This window comes from Coregonus clupeaformis, chromosome 9 (assembly GCF_020615455.1).
Source record: "Coregonus clupeaformis isolate EN_2021a chromosome 9, ASM2061545v1, whole genome shotgun sequence".
Classification (NCBI taxonomy): domain Eukaryota; kingdom Metazoa; phylum Chordata; class Actinopteri; order Salmoniformes; family Salmonidae; genus Coregonus; species Coregonus clupeaformis.
The window spans coordinates 38,836,582-38,849,579 of record NC_059200.1 but is presented as its reverse complement, the minus strand read 5'-3'; positions in this window follow the sequence as shown (position 1 = coordinate 38,849,579).

Here is a 12,998-nt window from a genome sequence, read left to right as displayed (position 1 = left end):
CTGTTCCACCGGTGCCTGGTCCGGCACCGGTTAGCTGCACCACTCCGGAGCCAGAGCAATCCGCTCCACCGGGGTCCGGTCCAACTCCAGTCAGCGGATCCACTCCGGAGCCAGAGCAATCCGCTCCACCGGTGTCCAGTCCAGCTCCGGCCAGCGGCTCCAGTCCGGAGCCTGTACGGTTTGATCCACCGTCGTCGGGTCCAGCTCCAGTCAGTGGTGCCAGACCAGATCAGGGGTGCAACGGGGAGGTGGAGAGAAAGTGGTGGTCACGCCCGGAGCCGGATCCGCCTCCGAGGCGGAATGCCCACCCGGCCCCTACCCTGTGGTGTTTGTGTGGCGCGGTCGCAGTCCGCGCCTTTGGGGGGTACTGTCATGCCCTGGCTCTGGGGACTCTGAAATGTTGAGCCAGGGTGTGTAGTTTCTGTGTTATATTTTCTATGTTGATGTTCTAGATCGTTTAGATCTAGGTTGGCCAGGGTGGTTCCCAATCAGAGGCAGCTGTATCTCGTTGTCTCTGATTGGGGACCATACTTAGGCAGCCTGTTTGGCACTAGTCGGTGTGGGATCTTGTTCCGTTAAGGTTTTGTGTAACCTAGGACTTCACGTTTTCGTTTGTTTGTTGTTTTGTCGTGAGTTAAGTACTTAATAAAATGTACGCTTATCACGCTGCGCCTTGGTCCGTATCTTCCATAAACGATCGTGACAGCTTGCTTGGTGGTGCCCCTTGCTTAGTGGTGTTGCAGACTCTGGGGCCTTTCAGAACAGGTGTATATATACTGAGATCATGTGACAGATCATGTGACACTTAGATTGCACACAGGTGGACTTTATTTAACTAAATATGTGACTTCTGAAGGTAATTGGTTGCACCAGATCTTATTTAGGGGCTTCATAGCAAAGGGGGTGAATACATATGCACGCACCACTTTTCCGTTATTTTTTTCATTTCATTTCACTTCACCAATTTTGACTATTTTGTGTATGTCCATTACATGAAATCCAAATAAAAATCCATTTAAATTACAGGTTGTAATGCAACAAAATAGGAAAAATGCCAAGGGGGATGAAGACTTTTGCAAGGCACTGTTCATGTTGAGGATAAAAGTCTGTGTGTAAATACGTAGTGCACATAAAAATAACTTTTGTGGTTAAATCTTTATTCTAATAAACTGCATGCTGTTCCATTATAGCCATGTACTTGAGGATGCTGGAATTATATTTTGGACGAACGTGCACATGCCTACAGGAGACTTTTGAAGTAGCCTAATCAGATTAAAACATTGTGACTGGATGTGTTTATGCCACATATAAAAGGTAATTTATAAGTTAAATGACAAAATATAAAAAATAAAAAATGTCACAGGTGTAGTGAACTGTGTTGTTTTACAGGCAGGGGCCAGTCGTGTATAGCCGTAGCACAATTTTGGTGACCTTATTTGACCTTTTCTTCCATTTTTTGAGATACCATGATTATTTACAATACTTGATTATTTACAATACTTGTTACACTGTAATGAATCATATGATAAAGTTTACTCTGTTTATTAAAATAAACATAAGAGAGTGTATTCCCTCAGAAGTTGGTACACTGTACTTAAAACAATAATTACATTACAAGTTTTAATAAAGTTTAATCAGTTTATGGATTTTTTTAGTCTTCAATTCTTTATTATAACAATGTTCATTCCCTCAGACCAAATAGTTTTACAGGAGAGAAGGGGACCCACTGTGATTAACTAGTTTCACAGGGGAGGAGGGGACCCACTTTGATTAACTCGTTTTACAGGAGAGGAGGGGACCGACTGTGATTAACTAGTTTTACAGGAAAGGAGGGGACCCACTGTGATTAACTGAGTGTCTCTTCAGAGCAAGGCATCTATATCCTGTGAGATGTAAAGTAAAACAAATCTTCAGATAAACGCATAAAATTGAATGTTCCACTTTCAATATTCTACCTCGACAGTTACATGCTTCATGATGTGGTCCTCTGTAGCTCAGCTGGTAGAGCACGGCGCTTGTAACGCCAAGGTAGTGGGTTCAATCCCTGGGACCACCCATACACAAAAATGTATGCACGCATGACTAAGTCGCTTTGGATAAAAGCATCTGTTAAATGGCATATTATTATTATGATCAACACCTATTTACAGTATTAATTTATTCATGCAACAAACCTAGATAGTTGTTTTAGGTCTGTTTAGTGTAACCAGTTTGATATGTGAATGTAAATACATTGCTTTTTATTTTCTTAAAATGGCGCTCCTCTCCTTTTCACCTCATGTAACACCTGATTTACTTAACAAGAGGGACATCTCAATAGGTGGTCCAGGTAAGTCATGACATAGCACAAGTAGGGGCTTTCCTCTTTGTTCTCTATTGTTCCTCAAGCAAGATGACATCACAGATTCCCATCAGACCAACACCTTCAATGCCTAAAAAGTTGTCTTAAAAACACTATTTTGTAAATTTTTAAATTTTTACCGTTTAGTGTGTGTACTTGACTGTATTTATAGTTGAGATATCGCTTTTCAAAAGTGAAAGTTCAGACATCGCTGGAGGACATCTTGCATTTGGAGGACGTTGCATTTGCCATTGTGATGCATATAAAGACAATATAAAAAAAACGAGAAGATTGTTTTACGTTGAGGTTTACTTTAATGAAATCAAAGCCATATTTATGATAGTGTTGGAGCGCAATCCTTTGTACAACAAACTTATTCACACAGTAACTATAGAAACTGGTTTATAATACAAGACATATTCACCATGATTAGAATACAATGTTGGTCTTTGTACAACATTTACACAACATAGCAATGAACAGTAATATATACAGTGATATACAGCAATGTATGTACAGTAATGTAAAAGAATGGACAGTACCTGTGAAATAAATACAAATCAAACGAGTCCAAACCACTTCCATCAATGGAAATAATTGTTCAACTCCTATTTATTTCTGTGTTTGTGTGTCTGTAGAGTCACTCCTCCTTCTCCGCCATCCATCTCAACTTTTCAGTCTCATAAAAGGGAGACTGTTGGAGCTCCCGCCAATGCCCTGTGCCAGGTACAGGGAAAACACTTTGGCTAGGCAGTAGATATTTTCCTGCCACTCAAGGAAAGCCTATATGTGTGTGAGGGCTGTTGGGGCCTTGTTTCAGCGGTTGGTGGCAGAACCTGTACAGACGGCCGGAGGGATGCTGCTCTGAGGATTTTCTCTTTCCTCAGTTTGCTCCTTGCTCACTGCCTCCCTCTTCTTCGAGGCCTCCAGCTCCCATTGAAAGAAGGCAGCAGCAGCAAAATCCTCAATTGAATTGGTGAGGCCTTCTGCTGTGTAAGTGCAGGTGGCAGGGGACGTGACACTGACCGTTTCACTCTCTGCAGTAACATAATGCCACAGCTGTGTGTCTTTAGGAGCTTCTCTGGGCTGGTGTTAAGAGCAAAGCAGATCCACCCACTTCAAGATCTCTTCCTCCCTGTGGTGCTTGGCCAGTAGGTCATCACTGGCAGCTCTAATGGGCTCTGTCCATCGTCCGTGGTCCAAGATGAAGAGGCAACCTCATCTCTTGATGGGCCCAGTGGAGAAGCTGTCAAGGGCAGTGATGGTGTGGTTGGCAGAGGTGTGCTTGGCAAATCTGAAAGAGAGGCACAATATTATTTTAATAACAAAGCCTTTACTATACATTAACCTAAATCTTGTTTGTGTGTGTGTGTGTGAGAGACCGAATGAGTTAGTGCCTGCACACATAAGTATGTGTGTGATATCATTTGAATGACCTGTATCCAGCAGGAACTCTTCAGAGCAATCCACTTTTGTTGTGGCAGGAGCTGGTGCCAAAGGGGAGCGAAGCACGACAGCCTGTAGGGAGGACCACTGTTAGAGCTGGGCCTGCGCTGCTGGGGCCGGATTGGTCTCAGCAGAGAGGAGAGCCAGAAGGTCAAGCATGTCGTTCCTCTCCTGAAATAGAGGCCCAATTACCTTAAATGAGAATAATCCTAAAGCTAAACTATGTGAGTGAGTGAGAGAGTGTGTGATTGAGAGGCGGTGAGTGAACTGTGTGCTTAGTGGGTAAGAGCGTTGTGCCAGTAACCGAAAGGTTGCTGGTTCTAATCCCGGAGCAGACTAGGTGAAAAATCTGTCGATGTGCCCTTAAGCAAGGCACTTAACCCTAATTGCTCCTGTAAATCGCTCTGTATAAGACCGTCTACTAAAATGTAAAATCATGTCAATGTGCTGTTTCTTTTTTGTTGCATTCAGTCACTAAATGCACAATATGAGCTTTTCCCGACTGCTCAGTGTACTCGCCTTGGCAATCCCTGGTGTGTGTGTATTTATATGACACAGAAGTTTGTCAAGCTGACCAAGTCCTTGTAGTAGAACATTCAATGATTAGCTTTGGCATCAACTACTATCAACAGTGTACAGTAAAAAGGATATCAAACATTCAGATCTGTATTGACATAGGCTTAATCATGTGAAGTTACAAAACCTCTAGGGCTTAGTCAGCACTCAAGTTTAACAACGGATGTAGGTTACATTGCAAGTGTGTACGCACCTCTCAACCGTTGTGATATGCATTAATTGGCACAACCGTTGTTGACAAATGCATTACAAATCCGTTGTTCCACCTGTTCATGCTCCAATTCATGTCAGTCACTCTAAATATAAATATGAACTTGAGTGATTTTAATTTTACTTAATATGAAGTCATACCTTAAGCCAACACCTTTCTCTGGTCCTTCCTGCTAGGGTCAGGCAGCTTCACGTTCGGGAACGGAGGACCTAGGGTAATGGAATATTAACATGAAGTATGCATAACTTATAAAGATATCCACACAATAAATTAAGTGTCCACATTTATGAATGAAATTCAATTTGAATGAGATATTTACCACCATTGTCTATACAGCACCCACAATGTTGGCAGCTTTTTGTTTGCTGTGTGTTTAAAAACAACAGCACATAGTTACACCATGAGCCATAACAGATATGGAAATAATTCTCAATCTAAGTAACATCTATAAATTAATGAGACCAGGTGTGTTTCATCTGATTGAGAATTGATGATACTATATTTGTCTACTTTCTTTAGAAAATCTGCCACTGAACCACACATTTCTACCTAGTGAGAGTGCACAGAACATTTTAGCTTTAATTACCTGGTTGTCCCATTGAAGTCAACATCACTTTTTCATGGGAGACCTGCTGGTATAGATAAAGGCTTGAATATTTTCACTCTTTAAAGCAGGTAAATTGCTAAACAAGCGACACCACCACAGCTGGATTAATTTGTGATCTCTCCATTTGTTAATTTATCAATTTCTAAGCCCAACTAGCTAGACAGAACAGTGTTCAGGCTACATTGTTGTCATTCAGTGAAGGTGTCGCGAGCTAGCTACTGTAACGTTACGGTACTAGCCTACTGTAGCCTACAACCAAGCTAGATACAGCTGAAGTCGGAAGTTTACATACACTTAGGTTGGAGTCATTAAAAATCGTTTTTCAGCCACTCCACAAATGTCTTGTTAACAAACTATCGTTTTGGCAAGTCTGTTAGAACATCTACTTTGTGCATGACACAAGTAATTTTTCCAACAATTGTTTACAGACAGATTATTTCACTTATAATTCACTGTATCACAATTCCAGTGGGTCAGAAGTTTACATACACTAAGTTGCCTGTGCCTTTAAACAGCTTGGGAGATTCCAGAAAATGCTGTCATGGCTTTAGAAGCTTCTGATAGGCTAAGTGACATCATTTGAGTCAATTGGAGGTGTACCTGTGGATGTATTTCAAGGCCTACCTTCAAACTCAGTGCCTCTTTGCTTGACATCATGGGAAAATCTAAAGAAATCAGCCAAGACCTCCGAAAAAAATTTGTTGACCTCCACAAGTCTGATTCATCCTTGGGAGCAATTTCCAAACGCCTGAGGGTACCACGTTCATCTGTACAAACAATAGTACGCAAGTATAAACACCATGGGACCACGCAGCCGTCATACCGCTCAGGAAGGAGACGCGTTCTGTCTCCTAGAGATGAACGTCCTTTGGTGCGAAAAGTGCAAATCAATCCCAGAACAACAGCAAAGGACCTTGTGAAGATGCTGGAGGAAACAGGTACAAAAGTATCTATATCCACAGTAAAACAAATCCTATATCAACATAACCTGAAAGGCAGCTCAGCAAGGAAGAAGCCACTGCTCCAAAACCGCCATAAAAAAGCCAGACTACGGTTTGCCACTAGACATGTGGACAAAGATCGTACTTTTTGGAGAAATGTCCTCTGGTCTGATGAAACAAAAATAGAACTGTTTGGCCATAATGACCATTGTTATGTTTGGAGGAAAAAGGGGGTTGCTTGCAAGCCAAAGAACACCATCCCAACCGTGAAGCACGGGGGTGGCAGCATCATGCTGTGGGGGTGCTTTGCTGCAGGAGGGACTGGTGCACTTCACAAAATAGATGGCATCATGAGGAAGGACAATTATGTGGATATATTGAAGCAACATCTCAAGACATCAGTCAGGAAGTTAAAGCTTGGTCGCAAATGGGTCTTCCAAATGGACAATGACCCCAAGCATACTTCCAAAGTTGTGGCAAAATGGCTTAAGGACAACAAAGTCAAGGTATTGGAGTGGCCATCACAAAGCCCTGAACTCAATCCTATAGAAATGTGTGGGTAGAACTGAAAAAGTGTGTTCAAGCAAGGAGGCCTACAAACCTGACTCAGTTACAACAGCTCTGTCAGGAGGAATGGACTTATTGTGGGAAGTTTGTGGAAGGCTACCCAAAATGTTTGACCCAAGTTAAACAATTTAAAGGCAATGCTACCAAATACTAATTGAGTGTATGTAAACTTCTGACCCACTGGGAATGTGATGAAAGAAATAAAAGCTTAAATAAATTATTCTCTCTACTATTATTCTGACATTTCACATTCTTAAAATAAAGTGGTGATCCTAACTGACCTAAAATGGAATGTCTACTAGGATTAAATGTCAGGAATTGTGAAAAACTGAGTTTAAATGTATTTGGCTAAGGTGTATGTAAACTTCTGACTTCAACTGTAGCTAGCTACAAAATAAACAATCATATTTTTAGCTAAATATATGTAGCTAGTGTGATTGCATGTCAAACATCTTTAGAGATGATTAGAAAGTTCCAAATGCAAAAGCTAACCTTGCACGTTTCCAAATGTGTGGAGGTGGCATTGGAACCGTTGAGTCATCAGGGAATAAGGCTACTAGCCTACCTAGACGACCTACTGGTTCTCGCCCCATCAGCAGAGCTGGCGTTCACTCACACGACACAGACAGTGATTCATCTCACGCGTCTGGGGTTCGCTGTGAATTGGAAAAAGAGCGCGCCCTGGCCCAGTCATTAGATTGTCTACCTGGGGATACAACTAGACACTGTAATGATGAGGGCTCGAATTTCGGACCCTCGAAGGGCAGCCCTGTTGCTAGCCCTGAGAAGGTTTCGTCCGAATCACACGGTAACGGCGCTGTCAGTCATGTCACTCTTGGGTCTCATGTCGTCAGCCCATTTCGTGGTCCCGTTGGGACTCCAGCGCATGCGCAGGATGCAGCGATGGTTCGCCCAACTAAGACTAGACCCAGTTCGTCAACGTCGTCGGTTGGTGGTGGTTCCTCTCTCGCTCAGTGCAGATCTGAACTATTGGAGAGACCCAATAGGCAAAGTGTCCTCCTACATTCCAGTGTTTACAGATGCCTCTCTGACTGGATGGGGAGGGACATGTCAGACCCAAGCGATAGGAGGTGTGTGGCCTCTTTCGAGTCGCCACATCAACCTCTTGGAGTTGGAAACGGTTCGACTGGTTCTGACTCACGTCGCGTCTACCCTTCGGGGTCGCGATGTGTTGGTCTGGTCAGACAACCGGACCACAGTAGCCTACATAAATCACCAGGGAGGAGTCAGGTCTCCTGCACTCCACCGGTCGGCGGAGGAATTGTGGCTGTGGGCTCACGAGCACATTCGCTCGTTGAGAGCAGCACACATTCCGGGCTACTTGAACGTGGGAGCAGACCTCATTTCTCGAGGGGGTCCTCGCGACGACGAGTGGTGTCTGCACCCGGACATTGTTCTCCAAATTTGGGATCAGTTCGGGAGAGCTGAGGTGGACTTATTCGCGTCACGTGTGAACGTGCATTGTCCTCTATGGTTCTCTCTGAGGGAACAGGATGAACCGCCACTGGGGAGGGACGCGTTTGCGCACCGACCGTGGCCGAGAGTTCTCCTGTATGCATTCCCACCGCTTTCCTGCATTCTCCCACTGTTAGCCAGGGTGAGATCAGGTGGGCTGTCAATAATATTGGTGGCCCCCGATCGCCCGGGGGCTCCATGGTTCGCGGAGATGAGTCAGATGTTGATTGCGCCACCTTGGCCAATTCCACATCGACGGGACGTGTTGTCTCAGGCGGGAGGCTCGATAGGGCGATTGCCCATAATCGGCCAACCACTGAAGGCTTGGCTCCTGAGAGGGACAGGCTAGAGCGACATGGGTTATCTGATTCAGTAATCAGGACCATACAGGGTTCACGTGCCGGTTCCACTTCCAGGGTGTATGCCAGTAAATGGAACGCGTTTTCACAGTGGTGTGTCACAGAGAATGTAGACCCCATGAACTGTCGGGTTGAGAGTGTACTCTCGTTCCTGCAGTTGATGTTTGATAAGCAGCGATCGCCCGCCACTATTAAGGTGTTTGCAGCTGCGATTTCAGCTTGTCACGAGGGGTTTGGTAGAGACACTGTTTTCAGTACAGTAGAAGGCATGTATTGATCTGCCCACCAGTGAATAATTGGGTTGAGGCGGAATGATGAGGGATAATAGTAGTAACCTTGGTTACGGTACTATTAGACCGGTCATGACAATTTTGATGGAATGTGACGTCATCTATCTGCTTGTTCAGATTAGTATGAATCATGTTCTGGGATCTGCCCACTAATCTTTGGGGTGCCATTGATTGAGTGGGGCGGGGGGGCTACTATGTTCACAATGTAGAGTGACACTTTGTGTCATTCCATTTGTGGTCGGTATTGTTGTAACAGGATATTGAGGTACCATCTATCTGCTAGTACAGATTAGTATGGCCCGTATTCTGGTGATCTGCCCACCAGACATTGGTGATGCCATTGGACTAGGTGGGCGGATTTGAACCGATGACGCAGTATATTGTGACACAGTGTGTTACAGTACTGCGGGACTTGGTCGCAGCCATTGCTAGGCCCGACCTTTTCATTTCGATGGGAAGTGTTGGGCTCGGCAGGGAGTACATTTTGGAGCGTTGTACTCCACCTTAAACCAATAGGAGCAGAGCTCCCCTATGGGGCAGAGCTCCACGATATAGAACGATCGTTACTGGAGTGTAACTACCGTTCTATGAGTGGAGCGGAGCCCCATAGGACTTAAGGCCCTGCCGACCCTCTCTAGTCTCGCTGAAGATAATGTTCGGGAGGCTGATTGAGGGGAACGTCCCCTCTTATAGGGACACCTGTACTCCTATTGGCTGCAAGTGCCTATTGGCTGCAAGTGTGTGCATAATTTTGTCTCAGGCTGTTCGCTGCCTCGGCAGCGGGGTAAACCAATAGGAGCAGAGCTCCCCTATGGGGCTCCGCTCCACTCATAGAACTGGAGTTACACTCCGGTAACTATCGTTTTTTCCCACAAAAGGGCTTTATTTATCCAAATGGAATTAAACATTTAAATCACAGGGCTTTTTCGCCTTTATTCAAATAACATTTTCACTGAAGCCTAGAGTAGAATTTTGGGTCCTGCTTTAAATAACGTGCAGCTTATAAAGGCTTCATAAAGCAATTTGGGATGTTCCTGCATGTGGGTATTCCCCTTCGAGCATCCCATTGGTCCCCACCAGCATAGCAGGCAGGAGGCTGGTGCGACACCGTGTACTAACTAGCTTGTGATGGCTTATGGTAGAGAAATTAACATTAAATTCTCTGGCAACAGCTCTGGTGGACATTCCTGCAGTCAGCATGCCAATTGCACGCTCCTTCCGAACTTGAAACATCTGTGGCATTGTGTTGTGTGACAAAACTGCACATTTTAGAGTGGCCTTTTATTGTCCCCAGCACAAGGTGCACCTGTGTATTGATCATGCTGTTTAATCAGCTTTTTGATATGCCAAAAGGTGGATGGCAAAGGAGTAAACAAATTTGTGCACAACATTTCTGGGATCTTTTATTTCAGCTCATGAAACATGGGACCAACACTTTACATGTTGTGTTTATATTTTTGTTCAGTATATAATATGTGATTACCTTTTGGTTAATTTCTGTAAAAACATAGGCCTCTCACTCTTCCTCTTTCTTAGAGGCAGGACCAAAGTCCCAGGAGAAAGAGTCTGGGCTACACTGAACAAACCCATAGATCTTTCTGGATCCAGTATACCTTTGGAACTAATAGAAACAGTGGAAAAAAAGTGGAGACTCTCTGTCTTCATCATGAAATGCCTTTCAACCGCACCACCATATTATTTGGATGCAATGGCACTGCACACTTCCATCCCCACAATAAAACCTTAGTTCTGGACTCCGTGAGGGCAGAGGATGAAGGTGTTTATGAAGAAACAGTGATTTATATAAATAACACTATGGTCCTGTCAGTCATTTGTAAGTACATCATATTACCCTTCTAATCCATTTTTGTCTGTCCCCGTCTTTATACCCAGCATTGCCTGCTTTGCTTCAGATTCAGTTGTGACCCATTTCCATAGATATCTTGACATCGCTAACCGATAAATCCAGATTTTTTTTCATTGGGAGCACATGTCCATACAATGGAAGTTACAAAAGTTGTAGAGTAAAAAAGTCACCAGACACATGACTTATTGGATTCAAATGCAGAGATTCACAACTGATTAACGTTTTGGTCTCTTTAGCTCCTCCCTCCACATCAGTGTAAACTCCTCCCACATGCTGCTGACAATGACCTGTGAGGTCAAGGGTTCAAACCTCTCCTATTGGTTGCTGAAGGATGACTAGTCCTTCCTCCCAGATGCCAGATGGTTATTGGGTGAGCGTAACCAAACCTTACAGGCAAACAACCTGACCAAGGCAGACTGTGGGAAATACACCTGCTTGGTGGCCAACCAGGCATGCCAGACAGAGGGACACCTCCAACTCACAGGTGAGAACAACCTAAAACTAACCCCTAAACTTAACCTATGCCTCTGTCCAGCATAGGAACATTCTGTCCATGTTCCAGGCTGACCACATTGCAGTCGCCTGCCAGATCTCACAATGCCCGGATAGGTGTTACACATATCAGCCAACCACATCATATGATATAGCAATCTGACGCCTGACTGCCAAATTGATACGGTGCATGCAGCCATTGGTTGATATGTGTAGCGCAACTGCAATATAGTCAGTCTGGAACACAACCTAAAACTAACCCTAAACGGAAACCAAGCCTCTGTCCAGCATAGGAACATACTCACATAATAAGTTCATATTGCCATTGCTAATTGTGGATTATCAGTATCCAAATGCCAGTTTGTTCTAACATGATCTGTCCCATTTGTCTTTCTGAGCAGACGCCCTATCCTCTGTGTGTAGGGATAAAACTGCCCCAGCCACACTGCTGATAGGCCAGAGAGAACTTTTCATCATGGTAAAGTTGGGCATCATCATTGCCTGTATCAGGAGATATCGCCAGGGTAAACGGTGTCATTTACCGCATTAATTAAAAGTCTGTTGAGTAATGGCTATTATGGTGGTGTCCTGAAAGGAAAAATATTATATTTATGTTTTTTCGCAAGGTATAAATACAGCAGCATCTAGCAGGTATGGTTTTAGCCACTTTCTCCAGATCATTTGGTAACACTTTACTAAACCTGCTGTTATAATGCTTTATAATGTGTTGTGTAATATTTTACATTTACATTTTAGTCATTTAGCAGACGCTCTTATCCAGAGCGACTTACAGTTAGTGAGTGCATACATCTTTCATACAGTGGATAATTTGAGCCACTATGTCTTACAAATAGGCCTATAAATGTGATGTCTCTATGTATCCACTGACTCCAAATGGCTGTTTATTATGCATTATACCTGTAAAGTGTTATCCCTTGTTTTTGTACTTAAAAGTCAATCCTTTCCATTACTTCATTTTCCTGTTGATTTTGACAGGATTTAGCAGCCTGTCAGAAACAGGAGAGGTACCAACAGAGCATAACTTAAAGAAAGCATCTAAAGAGTCTCTGAAATGTAAAATGCAGCATTAATGAAGGACCTAATGTTCGATTAAAACCGATAAATTGTTTTTAGGAAGAAGAGAGACACCACCGTGACAGAGAATCATGTGTATGCTGAGATGTGACAGGTAAAAAAATACAATGACTTTGTCACTCAATGAAGCAGTGTGGGACATTGTTAATGCCTTAGCTCAGTGCATTCTTGTGTGTGTGTCACCTCTAGGAGCAGCTTGAACAAGAGGAGGTGAACCCATTGCCATACGTCTACACGGACTTCCTTCCAAACAGAACACGAGCTGAGCCCCTGGAGGACTTTGGGTACTCCACCATCGGGCCAGCCTAAGAGCCAATTTATGCTTGATCCGAAAATGTGGTCGGAGGCGCGGTCTGGATGGTGTGACGCAATTGCGAAGCCTCCGGAGGCACACAGAGGCCAAATTGAGCTCCGTACCGCATCACCATACGCTTCTCAAATGTTGTTACAATGGGGAGGGCTCCGTATAGCTCCACATTGACATGATTGGTTGATGGTAGGTGAACGCAGGAGGTCCTGTATAAACACAAACTCACTTCCTTGACAACAGCTCTGCCACAGATAGAACAATGAGACAGATACTTCACCGGATGTATAAATGTGAAGCATCTGCTTGGCGTTTCCATTCACTACCAAATAGTGAGAAGAAGCCCAGTGGCCAGCAGTGGGAGAAGATGGAACGAGATGGATTTTGGCCAACATTCTGCAAATTTTCTCATCGATGTAGCAT